The sequence below is a fragment of the Phoenix dactylifera genome, chromosome 12 (assembly GCF_051530095.1).
Source record: "Phoenix dactylifera cultivar Ajwa chromosome 12, Ajwa_hap1_PhDact_Kaust_v1.1, whole genome shotgun sequence".
Taxonomy (NCBI): domain Eukaryota; kingdom Viridiplantae; phylum Streptophyta; class Magnoliopsida; order Arecales; family Arecaceae; genus Phoenix; species Phoenix dactylifera.
This window is the reverse complement of record NC_143201.1, coordinates 27,536,322-27,546,104: the sequence shown is the minus strand read 5'-3', so window position 1 is coordinate 27,546,104 and position 9,783 is coordinate 27,536,322.

The window sequence follows — 9,783 nt, the reverse complement described above, 5'->3', positions numbered from 1 at the left end:
CCATCCTCATCATATATATATATATATATATATATATATATATATATATATATATATATATATATATATATATATATATATATATATATATATATCATCCAAACATGCATGCATACATATATATGTATGGACTAGAATCTGGTCGGCAAGATTTCAAGTAAGATATGGTTAGTCCTGATCAGATGATGGAAGTTCGACACTAGCAATCCAATATATTGAATATTATGTCCTATATCTAAACTCTTTATATACCGAAAGTCATATAATTTGGAGGTTCTAAGTCTATGCATTGAGGGGTCAAAAATGGATGGTTTAAATTTTCTAAGATAATATATCTTTTGATCATTTGACGTACAGGCTAGAAATATTCAAATTATTAATTTTTCTGTTTATAAGTAGTTTAGAGATAGTAGATCATAACGAATAGTTAAAATTATTAGTGCCGAGTCCTTATTTTCTATCCAAAACTGATCAGATTTGACATGAAATCTAATTGACTTGAAACCCCTAACCCTTTCCACTGCCATCATATTTCTTAAGGTTTCTAGTGCAAGCATCCATGTATATGAATCACCACCCAAAAATAAAGAATGTGCATCGGCTCTCTCTCTCTGTGACACACATATCGAGCCAGTGTAGATAAAAATATTAGAAAATTTGACCTATCCATTTCTGGAACATAATTTAAATTGATTGAATTGGTTTAACATTAGAATTTCAAGCATTGAATATGAACCATTTGTGGCACATAATTGAAGTTTCTCAACATGATTATTAGGTGAAGTTGTGAGTGCAATGATGATCAGACCAAAATTTTAACATTGGAATGTCAGTTCATACTCCTCTCAAAAAATAATTAATTCACACACTATATAAGGAATTTAATTTATCGAATTGCAATTAAAAAGTATTTTACTAATTCACAATGTTAAATCTGTGATTAACTAAAGTATTGGATTGTTTTGAAATAACAAGATTGTAAATAAAAATAAGAATAATAATTGCTCCAAAACAGAAGATATAATTTTTGACCAGGGCTTGTCCTGGTGGTCACACTCCTGGCAGCTAGAGATTTTAGGTTTGAATTCTATATGGTGCATGCCCAGTTTAAAAAACCAAACTGCAGTGCTGTTAGTTGTGATTATTTTTGTCTATAAAAAACATATAAGATAAATAATAAGTAAAGAGATTTTGTTGCAAAAGATTGAAAGAGTTCAAGGATATTGTGCCTTTCAATACTGCCTTTCATAACACATCACTGTTCTGCATGTGAGGCTTTATAGCATCTGTAGATTTTAAGCTACGTGTTCTAGATGTCAGTCTATGGCAATAGCTAGTAGGAAATTATTGCATATAGTTATTGCTCAAATGTAATGATAGTTATTGTGTGGATATCAATGATCAATGTACAATTGGAAGCTTCCAGGTAATAATTGATAATCTAATGCTTACATCCGACCTTTTCTTCTTCTTCTTCTTCTTCTTCTTTTTCTTTTTCTTTTTTTTTTCTTTTTTTTTTGAGAAGTGATGCTTAGATCCAACGCATAGCTTAAATGAGACACCAGTCACATAAGCCATATAACTATGGTTCTGTCAACGAAGAGCCATGAGTGAAACTACCACTACTGCTCTATCCAGCCAACCTTCCAAAAACATTAAGAAAATGCTATCGTCCAGTTAGACTTGCCAATATTCTCTTCCAAAATGAAAGTCTCTGCATTGCCTACTAGAATGTGTCTGTTTTTCTTATCATCTCAAATTATTAATATTTTCTCCAGGAGTTTACATTTTCTATATAACTTTTTGCTACATCCTATTCAAGTTTGGATTTGAAGCTTCATGGGTGATACACACAAAGCAATGTTGCACCCTGATGTTCGCATCTCTACCTAAAAGAATTATGTAATGCTAAGCTTCTCCTGAATTTCTTGAGTGCCATTCTATGTTAGAATAATTTCAAAATATGGGCTTCCATTGATTGCTTATTTTTTGTTTTATAAAACGGGTTAGATATATGGCTTATAATGGTACTATGGTTAAGCCCAATATGATGTGTAATCACTTTGTTTTATAGGCTTTGGTGATCTTTAGATGTATAGAATTCATGAGTCCTATTTGTTGTGGTAATTTTGGTATGTAGGTCAAAAAACCCAATTAGAGTTTGGGGCCCTTAATGGGAAGGCTCCCTTATGTTTCCTATATAAAGGCTAGATCCCCCTCTTCTCTCTATATAGTTCATAGCTTGCCTCATTGACGACTATCTTTTATGAGGAGCAAGGAAGGAAAGATCCATCTACTATTATACTAGGTGATTAAAGAATCGCATTTAATATGTCTTCCACAAGTATATCTCTCAAACTTGAATACGGTGTTACTGTGATTCTAAATCTTAGCATGTTATAGTTTATGATTAACAATTGGTATCAAAGCCTCCATGCTAGGATTAGAATCCTTCATACACAATTATTATTTTATCTGGATTTACGAATTAATTTTATACATTGGTGATATATGGTGAATGGATCTTCTGCATAAATCCTCTATTCAGGGGAAGGAAGAAGAAGATGAAGGATGGCATGGGGTCTTCCTCGCCGCCGGTCGGTGCCTCTTTGCCGTACGAGGCGGCGAAAGGAAGCCGAGGTGGCTCCCGCGTTTCACGGGAGGACATCATTGCCCAAAAGATCACCCCACGGCCGCGGTTCCATGGCTGCCTTCCTTGCACGTCGTGGGGGCTCGCGATGACCCCATGAGCCCGGCCACCCCACAATCGAGCTCGGTGACTCCACAGGCCAACCGATGACCTGGGGATGGGGGTCACCGGCCATGGGTGGTGGCCAACATGGTGGCTGCAGGCAGCCACTGGTTGCTTCAAAAAAAAAAAACTCTATTTTTCCTTCTCCCGCAGACATCCTTCATCTTCTCCCCATTTTACAAATCCTTTGCCTGTTTTACGAATCCTCTATCCACTAGATCTTACATTGATTAAATGATGTAATAATTTCCATGTTCGATATTGATGTTCTTGTTGGGCCGGATCATCTATCTAAGGTGATTATCATTTGAGTTATATATGTGGCCACCTATCTAGTCTAACCCCAGAGTCGTTTTTAAAATAAAGTTTTTTAAATTAATATGGCAATCCGTATTCGCCCAAGTGGAAGAATGTTAGAATAATTTTAAAATATGGGCTTCCACTGATTGCGTATTTTTTATTTTATAAAATAGGTTAGACGTATGGCTCATAATAGTACTATGGTTAAACCCAATATGATGTGTGCTCACTTTGTTTTATAGGCTTTGGTGCACCTTGGGTGTATAGAATTGTGTCCTATTTGTTGTGGTAATTTTGTTATGCAGGCCAGAAAACCTATTTAGAGTTTGGAGCCCTTAATGGGAAGGCTTCTTATGTTTCCTATATAAAGGCTAGGTCCCCCTCTCCTTACCAAATGGTTCATAGTTTGTCCCATTGACAGCTATTTTTTGTGAGGAGCAAATAAGGGAATATCTAGCTGCTATTATTTTAGGTAATTGAAGAATCATATTCAATATATCATCCGCGGGTATATCTCTCAAACTTAAAATACGGTGTTATTGTGATTCTAAATCTTAGTATATTATTATTTATGATTAATATTCTAAAGTTCAAAAGATATTTTTCGGTAGAAACATTTGGTGTGTTAGCCATAATAACCATCACCATCAAAAGTAGGTAATCCGGCTGTGAGTTCATTAGAACATAATAATGAGAAGAACTTCTAAAGATGTTATTCTTTTACTATTTATTCTTGTCTTGGACTCCACGTCATCTCCTCTAAATCAAAATCAGGAGACTTCTTGACACCAGAATAAAATTTGATCCAATGCACTTTTGTGATAAAAGAGTATCCAAACCACCAGGCTGATCAGAAATATTATAAATATGTACCATCAAAGATGTGCGAGACAGGAGAATATCCAGAGCACATAAGATTATGCGCTTTGTGTTTCTTCTAGAGGAAACCAACTGAAATATATATGATTTAAATGTGGTCTGTCAAGTAAAAAAAAGCAATGACCAGTCGTTATTATAAAAATTCTCAAGCAGCTTAAAAAACTTTTCAGCTTATCACCTTCCTCTTTCAAGTTATCATCATCTAATATCCATCACTTTTGCGAGGAAGAAGCAGCAGCTTGATAAAGTCAGGAGCTAACATCAAACTCTAATAAAAACAATGGGAAATGAGATGCTTGGGAAAGGACCATCTTAGATAAGCCAGAAGCTATACGTGCAACCAAGACTTGCAGTTCGTTTCTTTGATCCAGTATGCGTACACCAACATTAATAACTCCGACAAACAGTTAAGTTTTAACTTTAGTTGACTTATAACTCTTATTACTTCAACACTTCTTTTGATGAAAATTACCTTCAATAAAGTTCATGGTAAACCAGATAATTATAATACTTCGCAACATCCAATAAAGTTCATGGTCAACCAGATAATTAGGTTCATGGAAGATTTAAATTTATAAGCACAAAGTCAACTGGATTTTGCAGCAAGTTTTAACTTTAACTGACCTATAACTTTACTTCAACACTTCTTTTTTATGGAAATTATCTGCAATACATTATAATATTTCATAACATCCAATAAAGTTCTTGGTAAACCAGAAAAATAGATAATTAGGTTTACGGAGGACTTAAAATTAGATGCACATTCAATTGCATTTTGAATTAGAGTACCATAATTTCAATTATCATCACAAACTAGAATTTATCCTTTTTGATGGAAATCACAAGTAGAATTTAAGGCATGCGCTTATTACAATACTTGTTAAAAGGAAAAAAGGAAAATAGTTGAAGGTGTTTCAATTCCTTTTTTCGGTAAGCTAGCCATTAATTCCTTTCACAGGCATACCGTAGTTGAAGGCGGTCAATATGAATTTGGGTAGATAGAAGTAATTTTTTTTCAGTCCAAATTTTACATTCGCCTGCTATTTGGCTTGAGATTCCTTTTTTTCAGTAAAAAAGAAGAACATTCTTCATTCTCAGACGCCTCTATTGTCCTCCACTGCCAAAATAATTTTACAACTAATTAAAAGAATTATAAGGTGGATGATTTATGGACAGTAATTGGGAGCAAAGAGGCTGGTTGGATGGTTGAAAGTGAAGCATGGTAAAGGACGTACAAAGACAGCTTTTGTAAACCAAAACAAAAAAGAAGAGAAAAGAATAGGAGAAAATCTAGCTAGATATAGGGTAGTTTTGTTAAAAGAGTGATGAGGGATTCACTGGAAATTAGGGTGATGGAGTGAAGGCATAGCTTCCCATGGAGGCTCATGGGGAGGATCAGGTAGGAACAGGAGGAGCAGGAAGCTACATGGGAAGAGGATTGGGGACAGGGGGGCGCAGGGGTATAAACTTATGACGAGGTGGAGAAAGATAAAGTGGGCATCTCATCATGCACAGTGAAGAACAGATAACTTAAAAAAGTGAACGAAGAAGTTCAAACCATTACGTGGGTCAAACAGTTAATTTGCAGGTGTATCGAGGTCCCTATGACCAAAGAAGGTGCACCGAACTCTATATTTTTAATTCTTCTAACATGCTCCAAAAAGCTTGAAATCTGTTCAAAACATAAGGGAAAGTCAACAAGTAATCGGAATTGTTCACAAGCAAGTTTGCAAGTTTGAGTAAAACTCGAAAATGTTTGAGCAAAAGGGTCGAAATCCCACATTAAGAAGAAGATTGAAACATTGTTATGATTGATTGAAGAAGCTCTGAAAGATGAGTTTTGATGCGCCAAATTGGGTGTTAATGATAGAAAATTCCACATAACCTCTTGTATTTGTACATTTATATAACTTCAAAATCTGGTATATGGATCCTCCTTTCCTATACATGCTTGCAGCCGAGATTCAAATGCCTACATATACAGTGTTAAGGGATATTATCTGAAAAGGTAATGACTAGTTATAAAGTTGAAACAGTTATTGGATTGGATCAATAAATGGACGGAAGAAAGAAGCATTTATTCAATTTTAAAGATATAATATTGGGTATTTCACCAGAAAAAAATATGGCATTGTGCATGGTGTGAAGTGCTGGACAAAGGAAAATATTTGGATATGCGAAGGCGGGATGGCACATGATACCCACAATGACATATTGCATGTTGAGACGGGTATGTCAATAGTTTAAACCTTTGAACATCATGTAAAACCACTGGTACTTAATTAATTGAGAAGTAGTAAGGCAACCTAAAAGCCTTATTATCCCTTACAAATATGTGGTAGTTTCAAGTTTTTTTTTTTTTTGTGACACAAACGAGAGGATTTACCGCCCAAAATTTATTAGAAAAAATTATATATGTACAGGAAAGTTACAAGGTGTATTCCAGCCTGGTCTGGGTTGGCTGAAATTTTTGTCCCCATTGACCCCTCGAGTTATTAAACTCAGGCCTCGCCGTTCACCAAAACAATTAAAGCTGGAGAATTGTCTGTTTTTCTTGTCTTTTAGTAAACCTTGTTTTCCTTCTTCCTTCAGGACAGAACTTTCTTTTCCTTTTGGCTGGTTTCTCGTTTATACTACTTCCTTCAGGGTTGAGACCATTTCGCCAATGACGTGTTTAGCTTTCCCTTGATGGTATGAGATCCAGTTGCCAAGGAGGAAGATGTATTCGTGGTATACCTTGATCTGTGCTCGTGCTTCGAATCAAAACAGCTTCGCAGTCCGTTCTTTCCATATGGACCAACAAACAACCGTAGCTAAGCTATCCGATGCTAGTTTTGATGTGCTCGTCGGTAGTTTCCCCCTCCATTCTATCCACATGTCCATGATGGTGTTTGGGAGAGAGAGTAGATGTGAAGTTTTTTGGGTGGTTCGATGCTACACCATCTTAGTAAAGCTGCAGGAAATGAATAGATGACTGGTGGTTTCATCTTCTGAGCAACAGAACAGGCTGAAGGATGGTCCTCGGATCTTTCTTTTCCTTAGATTTTTTGTTAAAATATTCGGAGAAGAAGAGAAAAATAAGAAGAAAAAGAGAGAAAAATGATTTTATTTTTCTGTTCTATCATATTCGGCACAGAAATTATATATAGTTTGTATATACTTCATAAAAAAAAAATAATATAGGCTGATATAAGATCATGTTAACAAAAAAAAATATTACTCGCTGGTATAAATTGTTATGTAATCGTTAAAATCATTGTAATAAGATCATGCTAATAAAAAAAATAATACAGACCGATATAGAATCATACTAACAAAGAAAAATATTATAAGCTGATACATATTATTACGTGATCCCTAAAAGAATGCTAACATCTTCCCTCAAACTCAAAATGGTACTATAGGTGCCAACTTGAGTTCGAAAAAGATCACGAATGTACCTAGAAACTGACGTACTTAATCAAAAATTGAAGTAGCAGATCTGGAGCTGACGCGATAGATTAGAAGATGATATAACAGCTCAAAGGCTGACGTGGCGGTAGATCAAGAGCTGACGTGGCAGCACAGAACCTAATGTGGCAAAACACAAGCTGTTAGAGCAGCTCAGAAGTCGATATGACAGATGAAGAGTTGACATAGCAACTCACAAGCCGATATGGTTGACTGATGTGTCAAACTGATGTGAAAATATAGAATTTGATATGGAAGAACAGAAGCTGACATAGCAGCTTAGAAATTGATGCGGCGGATTAGAAAACTAATGCAGCAAATTGATGTGTTTAGCAATGTTAACGTAGCTAACTGATGTAGTAGATTAATGTGTCGACTGACCTGATTGGCTAATATATTAAACTTGTATGTCTGTCGATGTGTCTGACTGATGTGTCTATCGTTGTGGTTAATTGATTTGTCTAATGATATGGCAGCAAAAAGACATAAAAATGGCAGTTGTAATGAGAATAGAGCTCAGAGAGAAGGCAACCGAAGGTCGACAATTCTTATAGATGGAGGCACCATGGAAGAGGAGCAAGAGATCTCAAACTGGTAGTGAAGGAGCCGGAGGCAACAAATAAAATCGGAGGTGGAAAGAAAAGAGTCGAGCAATAGTGAGGAGAGATAAACAAAGGTCTTAAGCTGAGGAGAAAAGTAATGGAGAGGAGCTATGGATCTATTAGAAAATAAAGGATCTTTGGATATTAATCTTCTGACCATAGAGGATATACAGATCTACTAAGGAATATGCAATCTTCAAATAATGACTCACTAGTAAATAGAGGATCTACAGAGAAATAGAGGATCTGCGAATCCACCAAAAAAATAGAGAAACTTCAGGCGTTCATGCATCAGAAAACAGAAATCGATAAATCGACAATGAGAGTCTTCAAAGCTTTTAGACATAATAATGATGGCCATAGCAAATGCGGAAGAGATGGCGACAATAGATTAGATGATCGGTAGCTCTGATACCATGTTAAAATATTTACAGAAGAAGAGGAAAACAAGAGAAAAATGGAGAGAAAAATAACTTTATTTCTCTGTTACATCATATTTGGTACATCTTAAGAGTTATATATATATTCGTATATAGACTCTAGACAAAAAAAAAAATATAAGCTGATATAGGATCATGCTAACAAAAAAAAAATATTACTTGCTGATATAAGTTGTTATGTGATCCTAAAATTACTCTAACAAGATCATACTAACAATGAAAAATAATAATGACTGATACATGATTACACTAATAAAGAAAAATATTAGGGGCTGATACAGATTATTACGTGATTTCTAAAATTATGCCAACATTTTCTGCAGTGAGGATTATGTTATGGAACAGGAGTTGGTTGAAATTTTTTTTCTTTCTATAGCAAGGGTGTTTTCCGGTTAGCCTTGGCAAACTATGACAGAATTCCACCATTGCTTAGAACAATCTTTCACTGTGAAAGTGTTCTTTTGGTTCCACTTCCAATTGGCCACTGTATCCGAAGAATTCGTGAGATTCACTATTTTGATACCAAGGCAAGAGTTGCTAGTCCATTCCCGTGCCGATTGAAGTTAGATTGTCTTGAAATAGAATTCTAATGTCCACGGTTAACAAAAACTCCTCTATAGTGATATTTCACTGTTTGCCGGAGCAGCACTGGGAATTCTTGTTTAAGAGGCTGATCGTGCAAGAGAAAGATTTCTTTTCCATCTCCAGGTTTGGAAAAAAAGATGCTTTGTCAGAAGAAGTTACCTACTTTCAAGTCTTAATCATGATAAATGTCAAGTTCCCAACTAACAACATCGGCGAGGGACTACCTTAGAAGGTCAATTGGCAATAAAAGACCAACCTTTTTAACTTTGTAGTTTAAGCTCACACAACTATGAAGCAACATTTAGAGATTCTCACAAACTTGGGAAAGATTAATTAAGCAGAGAGGGGAAGGTCAAATGGAGAATATCTATCCAACTTCTTTCTTAGGGTGTTGCATATGTGCAAACAAAGATAAGAAATATGATTTTGTAGCTGGACTCATGATATATCCTGAGAAGACTATATTATCATAAATTCAAGAAAAACTTTGTTAAGAAGAAAGATAAAGTAATGCCATGATTTTCCATGTGATAATTCTTCACAAATTTTGAGCTAAAAGCAGACCAAATTAAATTTGTAATCTAAATATTCATATAAAAGATGTTTTAACTTTCAAAAGATTGTTAATGTGGGACAACATTGACTAGTGTTTCTTCATCAAAAAAAACATTGACAAGTTTTCACAGCATGCACAAAAACCAAAAGGCAAAAAAAAAAAGAAGTAGTCTATTGTGTATGAACTTGTCATTCAACTAAGAAGCGTGTATTCAGTGAA